At 46.5% G+C, this 13,320-nt stretch overlaps 1 protein-coding gene across 15 annotated transcripts in view; it reads left to right on the top strand.

Annotated features, from left to right (window-relative positions):
* TRERF1 (transcriptional regulating factor 1) overlaps positions 1 to 13,320 on the top strand; it is a 193,525-nt gene that overhangs the window by 51,297 nt on the left and 128,908 nt on the right. For 2 of the 15 annotated variants that reach the window (XM_033103430.1, XM_033103432.1), the window contains one exon: positions 11,288 to 11,360. The exons of the other annotated variants lie outside the window; for them this stretch is intronic. The gene's annotated coding sequence lies outside the window, so the exon portion shown is untranslated. The remainder of the gene's footprint in view (positions 1 to 11,287; positions 11,361 to 13,320) is intronic. 15 annotated transcript variants of the gene reach the window in all.

Raw genomic sequence — 13,320 nt, 5'->3', positions numbered from 1 at the left:
CTTACATACACAGAGTGTTAGTTATTTAGCCTAAAAACTGCCCGGGGAATAATAGAGACATTTTATTTGCCTGTGTTTCCATCGGTGACTGTAATAATAATGGCTCACAAGTAATAGCTAACATTTATTGATTGTTTGCTGTGTGCCAGGTGCATCCTAAATGCTTTTACAGTCATTTTCTTGTTTAAGCCTCATTCCAGTTACGTAAAGAATATGTTAATATTATCCTTGTTTTATAAATGAGGACAACATGAAACTTAGAGACCGTAAGTAACTTGGTGATGACTGAGGAATATCTAGGATTGACTGCTCATTCATTCATTCATCCATTCATCTGTCTGCTGGCAAAAATAACTCCAGAAAATCCACCAAAAGAACAGTTTATTCGGGAAAAGAAAAAAAAACGAGGTCACCCCAGAAATGTGCAACTGGACACTTCTGACCGGCACTCCCACCAGCCTCCCACATGAAGCAGAAAAAGCCCCAATTCCTAAATGGCTATTCTGTTTATTGGCATCCCTCCCCTGGAAGTTACCACAAAGTTTAACAGGAAGTCAGGACTAGAGAGTTAACAAGGGGCCCAGCTCTGCCCATAGTCCTCCCAGCTCTATGGTTAGTCATCTTCAGATGCCAGTTCTCTTTTATCACATCCATCCAACATCTAACTCCTGCCATGTGCCTGAGTGCTGTGCGCTGCCAGGATGAACAAAACCAGCCCCTTCCCTCATGGAGCAGTCCTTCTGGTGAGCAAGACAGATAATAAATAAACATGCAAACATATACTACAATGCCAGGTGTTGCTGAGGGCTACAAAGAAAATCAATCAGGGGAAGGACGTAGAGGCTGATGGGGCAGGGCTGGGGTTTGGCTGTGTGGATTTCATCCCTCGATGTCTGTCGCACTGCCCTTGAAAGGCAGCCCACCCTGTAGCTAGCCTAGCGCCCTGCGCACTGTAGCCTCTCATCATAATTTTATTGCTTAGGTGATTGGGAACAAAGCCTTATCCATGGGGATAATGTAGGAAGGCACCCTGAGAGCTCCCAGTAAGCTCAAATCAGGGACAGATGCACCCAGGACCCTGCAGTGTACTGACACACATGCCGAGGGCTCCCAAATGTGCTGGGCAGGTGGAGCGGGCAGGAGGGCTGAGCAGTGAACGTGGCAGGAAGAGAATGAGCTCTGTAGTGGTCGGGGTGGGAGAGGAACTGCACGTTAAGAATCTGAGACCCCCGGGGCTAGTGGTTTCGGGGAGGTCAGTATTCTCATGATACACATGGACACAGGAAGGCACGGAGGGCAGGATGATTCCTCCAAGGCCACCCCGTTGTTCACTGAGGGTGGAGCCCAGTCTTCTATTCCCAGTCCTGTGCCTTTTGCAACACGACCATCTCCCAGATGTTATTTTTTTTATTCCCTGGTGGGGAATCATGGCAGATGGGTTTAGGGAACTGCTGAAGGGCAGCCCCCTGGTTCCAGGCATCCAGGGGCCAGAGTGGGTTATGAGGACAGGCTACTCTACCCCCAAAAACGTACTTCTAGAAGATGGGGACTTCTAATGTGTAACAGACAAAAAGTATTTTAGGGTCACCTTTCCCACCCGTATGCCTTGTGGACCAGTCTGTCCAGTGTGGTGGAGCCAACATTTATTGAGCATCTGCTCCCTGTTCATTCAATAAGATACTGAAAACCCTGCCTTGGGAAGTAAAAGTACTGGGATCCAGTACCCTCTCTGCTCTTAATAAATTAGCTTTGTGATATAGGTCTTGGTTTCTGCGTCTTCCTCTGTAAATGGAGGGGGCTGGCCAAATGGCTTTTGATGTCCCTTTTTGCTCTGACCTTTATTCCAAGCCAGAGATTAGACAGCATTTAAGTCTTTCAGTTTCTTTCTCAAATGGGGTTTGCTCCCTGGAGTGCAAGGTTTGGGGAAGGATTTAAGGGTTGGAATGTGTCGCCTTCAGGGAATTTCTTGGTCTGTGGGTGCCGAGTATTTTCCGGCTTGGTTCCCAGTTCTAAGCCACCTGGTATTCGCTAGTGGTTAGGTGGCCATTGCCCACACAGGACGTTCCCCACAAAGTAAGGCTCGCCCACAAGTGTTTTCCTAGCATACCGCTGTTGACAGAAGGGGATGAAATTTTGGGTGTACTTTCCTAATGGTTGGGCGGTTGTGATTTTGTGTCTCAAAACGGTCTAATCCTCATCCTGGTCCCCCCATGGCCTCCCACTGAAACCTTACAGTGATACCAGAGCAAACATACGCTTCAAAACTAAAAAGTGATGAGGTGAGGAAGCAACAGGAAGTGGGGAAGTGAGCAGAACAAAGCTTGCGATGTGTACTCAGAACGCTGTTGACCTTTTTTTTTTTTTTTTTTTTAGTTTTAAAAATCATATAGTTATCTTAAATTGTTGAGGTAGAAGTTCTTGTTTGTTTTTAAAGGTTCAGCTTCTTAAGCCTATGGAGAGAGCGTGTGGTCGGTGTAAAACAAGTTTAGGGAAGATGCAAACCACCCTCCCCCTCTGTGCTTGGCAGAAGGTATGCAAATTCATGTCAGTCAGTGTTCTCCGGGTCTGTTTGATCCTTTCACTCCACTTTTCTTTACTGAGGGCTGGGGAAAGTTATTTAAATGGCTCCTGTTTTAGACTTTCCTTTATAGGACTTGATTTAGCTCTTCTTGAATTGAAGATGGTGGGGAAAGTGGAATTCTGCCCCCACATTTCTTCTTTTTCTGCCTCTGCCTTAGTTTCTCATTTCCTAACTAGTGACTTAAAAAGGAGAGAGGGCAAATTCAGTAATTAGTTTCTGGTATGGTGAGGGCCCACGTCAGTTGACTTTAACGAGACCCCGTCAAGCATTGCGAGAACTGTCGCTCCCTAAGATGCCTCTGAGGGGGGAGGGGCAAGGGCACACTTCACACGTTCGGGGACACACTTCACACGTGGGGGGGGATCACTGGCTGGCTAGATGGAGGGAGGGATGTTAGTTTAGACAGATAGCTTTTCATCTGAAGAGCAAATATGGGCATACGTTTGAAGCTACTGATAGAAGCTCTTTGGATCTTGGAGCCCAATTAGCTCAGGTTGAATTAGCTACATTGGGGCTTTGAGTGGGGTTTGAGCCAACAAATAACAGTGCCAGTGATAAGAGCTGCATGTATGTAGAAGCTTCATCTGCAGTTCCACCCCCCCCCCCGTTTACCCTCCTACCAAGGTTATGAAGTTGGGAGGAATTAGAGGTACTCAATCAATGATGGCTGGATACTATTAATTATGAAATAATGAAAGCAGGAATGGTAAGCCAGCACTTACTGGGCACCAAAGGCCTGATGCTGGGTCGCAGGCATGATCTCATTTAATGCTGAGGGAGCTCCCTTGTACAGATGGGCAGTGGAGGCCTGGAACAATAAGCTTAATGACCCGAAACGATGGAGCAGGTGTCCTGTCCCTTAGTTCACTTGTGTCACAACTTGTGACCTACGTCACCTTCTATGTTCACTGGCATCAGTTTCTGAGATGGCTGGGTTTGGGGTGTGGCCTGTGGCCTGGCAGTTGAATATCTTTCTGGGGGAAGCTCACTGGTCCAGGAGACGTCCTGAGCCTGACTCCGTTAGCTTCACTGATGGATAGGCAGCCTTGTCACTGATACACAAGCATACCTGGCTACCTACCACAGCCACAGCCTTGCAGATTTATCTGTCAACTGGAAATATATCAGGGCACAGGCTATTTTAAAGAAAAGTTAAGGGTTTTTTTTTCTTTCTTTTTTTAAGCCACTTCTCTCCCCAGTTCTATTTTATGTCTCTGGCATTTTGGCTTTGCCACGATCAGATTATATGTAAGGGCTGCTCTGAGCATTTGAGTTTAAGTCTTGGTGGAAGGGTTGTGTGACAGAGGCTCTTTTCACTTGCGAGACTTGGGGCACATAACTTGGGCACCTTCCTACCTGCTTGTGGCTTCATTACTGTTTTGTGGGTTTTTTTTAATTTTATTTTCTTGGAGTAGAAGTATGGGGGGCATAGCAAGCTGGACGGTCAGCTAATTTAGCAAACTTGTACACAGTGAACGGAACAAATAGGGCATGGGACTGAAACAGCTTTATATAAACTCAAGCAGGACTGCTTCCAGTGGAAATTTGGCATTTATGGGCTAATTTTGGGAGTACCCAACAACTTGCTAGTGGAGTCCCCACCTTCTGAAGAGCCCACACCTTAGGTGTCTCTTACTCTGGCAATGCCACCAAGCTGTCTAGAAGTGTGCTAGGCAGTGGTGGTGCTAGCTGGCATTTTTCAAGTGGGTAGAACTAGGGGAAGAAAGGTAGAGATTTAAGGCAAATCTCATGGCCATCTGGTTTTCAGGTTTTTATGAATCAAACAGGCAGAAAAGTTGGTTTGCGTGATTGGAAGCTGTGTCACTCGACTGGTCAGTGGCCGCAGTGCAGCCCTAATGTGAGGCCACCCAGCCCCAAGTCCAAGGACATACACTTGGGCCCAGCTCCCGTCTCTCCCATTCTTTTGCCCTTGGGAGCTGGGCACCATCTGACTGCTTGACAGATGAGTATATACAGATGAAAAGCCATTCTAAACCTTTGGTCCAGTTTCATTTTAATATTTCCCATCCTGTTCCAATATTACCTTTTTTTTTTTTAACTCTACAATGAATTCAAAGCTGAATCTTTTAACAACATATATCTGCGTTCACCCCAGGTTCTGTTTGTTATCTCTCCCAGTTGCTTTTAGTGCCCTGAAAGCTAGATGGCTCCCTGGATGGAAGCTTGCAGGTTCAGTGTAGCATGTTGGTCTGTGTTGATTATAAAATTCTTATGGGCCATGAACATATGAACTTGGCTTTTATTTATTTATTTATTTATTTTAATTAAAAGGCGGTTCTCTATCTTTGCTTGATTACTTAAGTTCTGTAAGGAGTTCAGTGTACAGCACTGGGGAGAGATCACCTCCCCTGCTTGACCAGGGACAGGGAGCATGCATTTGAACAGTTTAACATTGACAGTAGTTGTGGCTTAGAAACCCACCTTGTCATCAACCACCAGAGAATGCCAGCCTGAAACATGTTCTTGTGCCAAAGTAAACCGCAAGGTTGTGGGAAAACAAAGGAAATGGAGGGTAAGTTAGAAGCAAAAGGTAAAGACTGGTGGGTGGGGGCTGCAGAATAGAGAAGGAGAAGGGAAGGCAGGGTGTGGCTGGGTACACTTGGCCCTTAGGTAGGCTTGGACTTTGCTAATGAGAGAAGGTTAATTAAATATTGTGAACTAAATATTGGTGTTCTGATTTCTCCATTTCCTTAGATTTATATTTTGAAACTTCCAAGGAAAAGCACCATAAAGGAAACAGATCACATTTGTTAGAGTGGAATGGATTTCTCTCCATCAGCCCAGCTTTGTCAAGTTAGACTTAATTCATCCAGGACAGTGGTTCTCAACTGGGGGCGATTTTGCCCTTAGGGAACATGAGACAATGTTTGGAGACATATTTAGTTGTCACAACTGTTGGGGACTATGTTAGAGGCCTAGGATGCTGCTAAATATCCTACAATGCGTAGGACAGCCCCCACAAGAAAGAATTACCAGCCGAAGCTGTCAGTAGTGCCGAGTTGGAGAAACCTTGATCAAAGGGCTTGGTTTCTGTCCGTTCATCCTTAAACGAAGTAGAGTCTTGACCCTGGGCTACGGGAAGTACATACTTCTACTGGAGTGAAACCACCAGGTCCGGAAAGCTTACTGCTCCAAAGATCTAAAAGGGTCCCCCAAATTGGCATCTTGGTCCAGCGGTAATAATTTTGCAGGTAGAATCATTTTTCACCCTTTCTTCTAACCATTCTCCATCTTGTTGCTCCACGGATCTTTCTTCCAATATGAATTCTCTCATTTAGTGTGTTTTGAAATGCTATAATTTTTCTTGCTTTTCTACCTAACCCAACCATCTTAAGGTTGTATTGGACAGGCCATTGGTCCTGCGTGGGGAATCTGCTTTTCTCTACCCCCAAACAGGTTACTGAATCTCCAAATTGCTGTTCTGCATAGGATGCGTCCCATGTGCCATGCCCCCCCACATAGAGAATTAAAAATAAGAACTATTTAATAAACTGTAGACTTAACCACCAGTCAACTATAAAACACATGCCTCTTTCAGGCTACTTTTTGACAAGTTTCAGGTAAGAGTGATAGCATGTTAAATTATTAGGCAGTTTTATGACTGTGCAGGGAAGATTTATCCTTTGATGAATAAATATTACCGTAGCCCAATTTAGAACTTGACAAATGCTGATTTACAGCTTAAAATATACATAAGGGTTATTTTATGATGAAGTGGCAGTGGTAGTGGGGTAGGTTTAAAAGCGATGGCTGTGCGACCTTTGAGTGATATGCCATTAAAACACTGCCAGGGGCAGAGCTGCAGGAGGAGTCTCAGTGCCCCTTGGGGTTCCTGCCACTCCCCATCGGTATCAGAGTCCAGGTCCCTTTGTCATGTATGCGCAGCTCCAGCTCATAGTGCACGATTAAAAGCGCAAGTGCCCCCGGGACCCTAGCAGTGGATCCTGCATGCACCTCCACTTGCCTGCATGTGGAACTTCAGGGTGGCAGTGGTCCCGTGTCCATGACAGTACACTTTTCAGAGTCCAGGGTGCTAACCATTACACTATGGGGCCAACAGTACACTTTTCAGATAAGGAAGGTAGTGTTGAGGATGAATGCTTTCAAAACCTAATTGAGGAGGGAGACTGGTGAGTTTCTCGTGTGTTCTGGACCCTCCTACGTTTGAATCAAAATCACCTGGGGCATTGGAACTGACAAATATGGATACTTATAGGAAGAGAAGATTTATAATTGAAACTGACCTGTAATATCTGTTTCATACACACATGCATAATGACGGTAGAGCTAGATCAATTACTTACAGTCTTTTTCTGTTGATTGATTGATTGAATAGTTAGTGCGTGCACGTGGTATAAAAGGTGGATGTTAGGAAGAGTCTAACGTGGTGTATAGCAGTTCTTTCTTCCCTTCCTGCCCCCAGTCTCCCTGTTCCCTTTCCTAAAGGTAACGAGTTACTAGCTTTTTGGTTATCTTTCTATGCATTTAAATGCACATATGAACACAGTCTTTTCAACAACTACTGGCATACCGTGCTTGTCATTCTGTGCCTTACTTGTATTACCTAACAGTATACGTGGAAAATGACTCCGTATCGTGACGTGGAGAATGCCCTCCCTGTTTTTCACAACTGCAGAGCATTCCATTCCATGGATGAACCATGATTTATTAAAGCAATCCCCTGACAGTAGATACTGAGGCGGTTTTCAGTTTTTTTGTCATTACAAATCATGCTGCAGCGAGTGTCCTTGTATATGCACCATTTTGCATGTGTGGGAGTATGTCTGCACAATTGATTCTTAGAAGTGGAATTGCTGGTAAAAGCATATATCCGTCTGTGATTTTGGTAACATTGCAAGTACCCTTTCAAGAAGGTTGTAGCGATGTACACCAACACCGTTAATGAATGAGGTATCCTCGCCAACACAGTGAGTTATCAAACTTTTTGATCTTTGCCAACCTGATAGATAAAAATTGGTATCTCAGTTAGTTGTCATTTGCATTTCTTTTATGAGTGCGGTTGAGCATTTTTTCCCACAAGTCTAAAATCCATTTATATTTCCTTTGCTTGCAGTTCATATTCTTTGCCCATGTTTCAATCAGGTTGTTGGTCTTTCACAGTCTTTTTAATTTGGTATCCAGTGATCCATTTCTGTGTTTGGCATTGCTCACTCCCGGGGCCTGAGGCAGACTATATTTTCAAAGGAGGCTTTGGAGAGTGGGATGGATCGAGGGCCCTGGTGAGGAAAATGGGTGCATTTTCTTGGGTGTGGCCATTGCGGCCTTTGAGGATGTGGAGTCCCCAAGCCCCAGTGGTTTCTGGTCTCACCCCTGCAGAGCTGGCAGCAGCCTGACTCAGGCAGAGAGCAAGTGCCTACTGCTGTGTGGAACACACAAGGATTGATGGCTTTGGGGGATGGACATAAGATGGGGGAGGCTGGGGTTGGGAGGAGGAGCAGGGCGTGGGCATCCAGGGTACTGAGCATGTCCATTTAAGCAGATTCACGGGAAAGAGGCATGGCAGCTACACTGAAAAATGTCAAATACTTGGTATCAGAGAAGTGAGGGACAATAGAATATGCTTGTTTTACAACCTTTAGACACCTTTTCATTGAACTTTAAACAGAAAGCAGTGGTTCTCAACCGAGAGTGACTTTTGCCCCCCGCCCCCCATCCCACTACCACCGCTGCCCCGGGGCGTTTGGCGGTGTCTGCAGGCATTTTTTTGATTGTCACATTTGGGGTGGAGGAGAAGTGCCACTGGCGTCTGGTGGGTAGAGGCCAGGGATGCTGCCAAACATCCCACGGGGCACAGGACAGCCCCCCACAACAAAGCATTTTTCGGCCTGAAATGCCAATAGTGTCAATACAAGAACAGCTCTCATATGAAGCAGTGGGGTCCAGTTGTTAATCTGGAAAAAAAATACAATCGATCCACTCTTTCCTTCAGTTTTCAGACATTTTGGACCCTTTGCAGTGTCACCGTGGGACCCATCAATGTATTACATTTAGATGCACTTCACCTGAAAAGGTGTGGAGGTTGAGGAAAAACACATTGAGGATTTTGTTTGAAAATGTAACTAGCACACTGTTTAAAAATGTCTTTCCTATGTTTTCTGAGTTTCAGACACCCTGTGGGCCTCCCATGGCAGCTAAGAGCTGTCACTTCCACTTGTTCCTGCTCTCTCCTTTCACACTTAAAGATATGCCAGATACAGAAAGGGAAGAATTTTTTTTAACCTGAGACTCCTGAAAGGAAAATCATCAATGCCAGCAGGGTGGCATTTTCAGGGTCTCCAGGCTCTCAGCACGGTGGGAAGAGGGCACTGAAACCCTGCTGGGCTGTCTGAGTCTCCAGCACCCCAGTTTCCCAAGCCTTCAGGATGCCTGTTGCCAGGTGGCCTTTCAACCCAGAGGTTCGGGGGGCCAGCAGAAATACCCTAGGATTTTCCTCTTTGTTTTCAGAGAGGGGGGTGGCTAGGAGCACGTGTTGGGGACCCCGGCTGCCCAGCTGAAATCTTCATTCCTCCCGTATGTGTAACTTTGGCCAGGCCTCAATTGCCTCATCTGTAAACAAGCAGTCGTATTAGCAAGCATCAGTTGTGAAGATTAACTGAGTATGTGGAAAGGACTTAGCACAGTGCTCGTGTTAGTTGTTATTATTTACTATTATTATTATTGGTTTCAGCCTTTGGAAGTTCCAACCTTCTTGCCCCTCCTTTGCAATTCTGTGGAAACCCATCGTGGAAATGAAGCCAGTATCCCAGATGCCATGGGAGCCCCTAGTGGCTTCCCTGAGTCCACATGTACACCAGCGCCCCTCCCCTGCCTGGGGAGGGTGGGCTCTGCTTCTCCCCGGAGGCTCCAGGAGCTTCTGCTGAGCCGACCCCATCTCTGCTCCTCCATTCTTTTCAGGGCAGCATGGACCTGCCTCTCTGAGATGAGTCTCCTCCCCATTCCACTCTTCTGATTTCAATTCCCACAGCCATTTTCCCACTCCCCACCGCATCATTTGGTGTGACTGCCTTGGAAAAGCCCAAGTTGGAAGCTGGGGGGATGGCTGTCTCTGGGCTGCGCGCCGGCCTCCCATGTAGAACTTGGCCTTGGTCAGGCCTGGGCTAGTAGGCTCCCTAGGTGCATTTCAGCCTGGCCTCAGCCACAGTCCTCAGAAAGGGTTATTTATAAAATGGGGACAGCCTCTGGCTAGAACATACGAACAGGATACCAAAACATTGTTCAGTGAAGCCAACTTTTAATTTCTTTTCATCCAGCTGGGAAGTTTGTATTCAGATCGTTTTCATGGATTGTTTAATGGCCGGGGATCACAGGGTCGCATGTATGGGTGGGAGATTCAATCTCGAGTGCTTCGATCAGCACCTTGTTTTAAGAAATCACTGAATATACAGAAGACCTCTGGGGTGCAGTGAGGCAACGGAAGCAAAGGGGCAGATAAGCCCTGTCCCCCAGGAGCTTCCAGTCCAGCGGGGGTGGCACAGTCGCTGACATCAGGTGCTCCCAATCTGTGGCGGGAGATACCGCCCCAACCCTCATGGAGCCCCCAGTCTGATGGAGGAGGAGGCGTCAGAAGAACATAGAATGAATTCACAGTCTGCTGGGGGAGATGGTTCATATTCTTGGGGAGCTCCCACTCGGATGGGGAGAGACAAACCCTGCTAATGCAGCCTGATGGTGGAGACCTGAGTCTTGCTTACTGACCCAGTTTGATGATGTGAGACACAGAACCCTCAAGGAAATGATGGAATGGAGCAGTTCTTAATCCCATGACTTTTCTTTCTCGCTCCATGCTAGCAGTGGGGGAGATAGACGAGCTGTGGCGGCCCAGGGAAGAAGCAGATTCAGCAGTGCCTCCTGATTTGCCTGTAGCAGCCGCTTTCACCGGCCTCTGCAGGCCGAGCCCCACCCTGAAACATGTGTGCAGGCTGCGCTATCTTTAGTGGTCACCCTGCGTAATCTTTAGAGGACGTTGCTGACGTGGCTGCTTCCTGGGCTGGACCTTTCTCCCTAGAGAGCTCTGTCTTTTGTGGGGTGAAAATTTGCTGTCAGTCAGGGGAGGCAGTGGGGAGCTGTTGGGGGCTTCTGACACTTGGCTGTTGTTCCTTGCCTTTCTCCGAGGCAGAGGGTGAGAGACCCTTTGGGCAATCCATCTTAGGGTCAGAAAATGAGAATGTTATAGAAAGGACATTAGACATCGAGTCCTATCTTCCCATTTCACAGAGGAAAGTGTGGAGGCCCAGAGAAGGGAACTATTTTTTGCACTGCTGCTTAGAGGCTGGGCTGGATCTGATTTCTGAATCTAGTCCCCTAGCACAGGCAGCCTGGTAATAACAGCCGTCAGCGTGGGTTTGGTGAAGCCTATGTCAGTCAGTTATTCCATTGCTCAGAGCCACACTAGACTCCTGGTTGTTCCTTGAACGAACCAGGACATTCCCACCTCAGGGCCTTTGCACTTGCTGTTCCTTTTGCCTGGAATACCTTCCTCCAGATATCTGTATGGCTCACTGCTTCACCTCCTTCAGAGAGCCCTAACCTAGCCGTCCTAAATAAAATACCTTCCTCCCCTGGCATTCTTGTCCTGCTGTGTTTTTTTCCAGAGAATTTTTCACCATCTTAACATGGTATCTATTCATTTATTTATTAACTCTTTTCCTTGTTTCCTCCTTTTAGAATATAAATCCCAAAACACGATCTGTTTTGTTCACTGCTGTGTCCCCAGCAACCAGAACGTGCCCGGCACATAGTAAGTGCTCAGAATCTATTTGTTCAACGAAGAAAAGGAGGAAAGGAGGGAGGGAGGAAAGGAAGAATAAAGGAGGGAAAGAAGGAAGAAGGAAGGGAGGGAGGATAAAACAAATTGAGATTGAAGGAATCCAGGCACTTGGTGTTAAGGATGGTTTGATTTGGTTTGTCTGTGCTTTAGAAAAAAGATGAAACTTGATGGGGTGGCCGAGTCCCATTACTTTCCAGGGGTCGTCTGGACCTGTCTCTTTTGGTGTGATGAGATGGTAGCACTTCCGGTCTGCCCCACCCTGCACGATCCTTGTACCTGTCACTGGGAAAAACTGGGCTAAACTTCACTCTTCCCAGAAAAACTGTGTTTACTAAATGCCTTGGATATAGAAAGGCCCTGAACCCTACATTGGAGCTCTCTGACCCTTCACTGAATGATGGAATATTGCACTGGTAGAAGGAAGCCATATCTTCTTCCTTAGGGTTTTAAATAAAAGTTTCAGTTTTTCTGTACAACTTGACTCTCTTTCCCCAGTGACAAAGACAAGTACTCGAAGATTTGAGTGGAGGATCCAGGAGAAAATCGGGGGCATACACCCAGTATATGAGTTTTGGTTGGACTCATGAAATTGGGAGGTTGGAAGGGGAAGCTGCAAGCTCCTGGGTTCTGGTCCTGCCCCCTTTTTTGTGGGTGGCCCTGGCCGGTTACTTCCCCTCTCACAGCATAGCTTCCTCATCTACAAAATGAGAATTGGACTAAATTTGGGGGTTGGGGGGGTCAAGGCTCCTGGGGATCCATATGGAAGTGTTATTCCTAAGGTCCCGTCTAGACATCGGCATAGACAGCTGCATCTTAAATTTACTCTTCTGTTTGGATCAAATACCAGATTTTTGGCGAAACCCTGACTTCCTTAATATGCTGGAAATAAAGGTGACAGTTATTTAGAAGAGTAGATGTTTAAAAAGTTTTCTCAGTACCAGTTACTTTAGTAAGTGTGGGTTTTTTTTTCTTTCTTCTTGATCTCAACCTATAAGTGATTACAAGATCAAACAAGTTTCAGTTTGAGTCCCCCCTACGTTACAGTCTGAACCTGTACGGAGTTGACTTATCACATTTACTTTCAACTAGTCTGGCTGTTACGTGGAGGCCTTATCAGCCAACTGTTAGCCCTCAGGATAGGAAGACATGGTCTTGGGCGGTTTGGAAGCTGAGTTTTCAGCATTACAGTAGGTAGACCTGGCACTTCTCCCCAATTTACCTGCAGTCCCCCTTCTCAGCACCCTTCCTGGCTGGGTGAGCTGTTACGCAGCAGTCTCTTTAGGAAGCATGTCAAGTTTCAGTCCTTTCCCAAACCCCTGCCTCTTGCCCAGGACCAGCGACATAATTTGCTGGGCCCAGTGAAAAATGCAAAGGTGGGGCCTCTTGTTTAAAAATTAAGACTTCCAAGATGGTGACAGCAGCGCATTAAGCCAAGCACGGGGGGCCCTGTGAGTCTGCACAGGTCACATGCCCCGTGAAGCCAGCTCTGCTCTTGCATCTTACGTTACCAGGACCATGGAGATTTATACAACACGTTTTAAGAGTCATTACAAATTCCCTCAGAAGGAATTTGAGTTGTTTCTGTCACAGCTGGTGTGATTCAGGGTTGTTGACCTGAGCCGCTGTACTGTGTGTTTGGAAAATCACACCAGCCCAGTGGGGAGGGTTTGGTCCATGAGTGCTGGTGGGAGGAACAGAGAAGGGTAGTGTGCAAATGGTTGCACTGCCCAAGCAGCCCCAAGGGTACTGGCCCTTTAAAAAGTCTTTTGATGGGTAAACACAATGTGGCACATATGTACAAGAGAATATTATCTAGCCATGAGAAGGGAATGAAGTACGGACACGTGCTACAACAGGATGAACTTTGAAAACATACCAAGTGAAAGGAGCCAGACACAAAGACCATCTATTGTATGGTTCCATTTGTATG

The sequence above is a fragment of the Rhinolophus ferrumequinum genome, chromosome 3, assembly GCF_004115265.2.
Source record: "Rhinolophus ferrumequinum isolate MPI-CBG mRhiFer1 chromosome 3, mRhiFer1_v1.p, whole genome shotgun sequence".
Taxonomy (NCBI): Eukaryota; Metazoa; Chordata; class Mammalia; order Chiroptera; family Rhinolophidae; genus Rhinolophus; species Rhinolophus ferrumequinum.
Note: the sequence above shows the minus strand (reverse complement) of the source record. Positions and strands in the feature narration are given on the sequence as shown.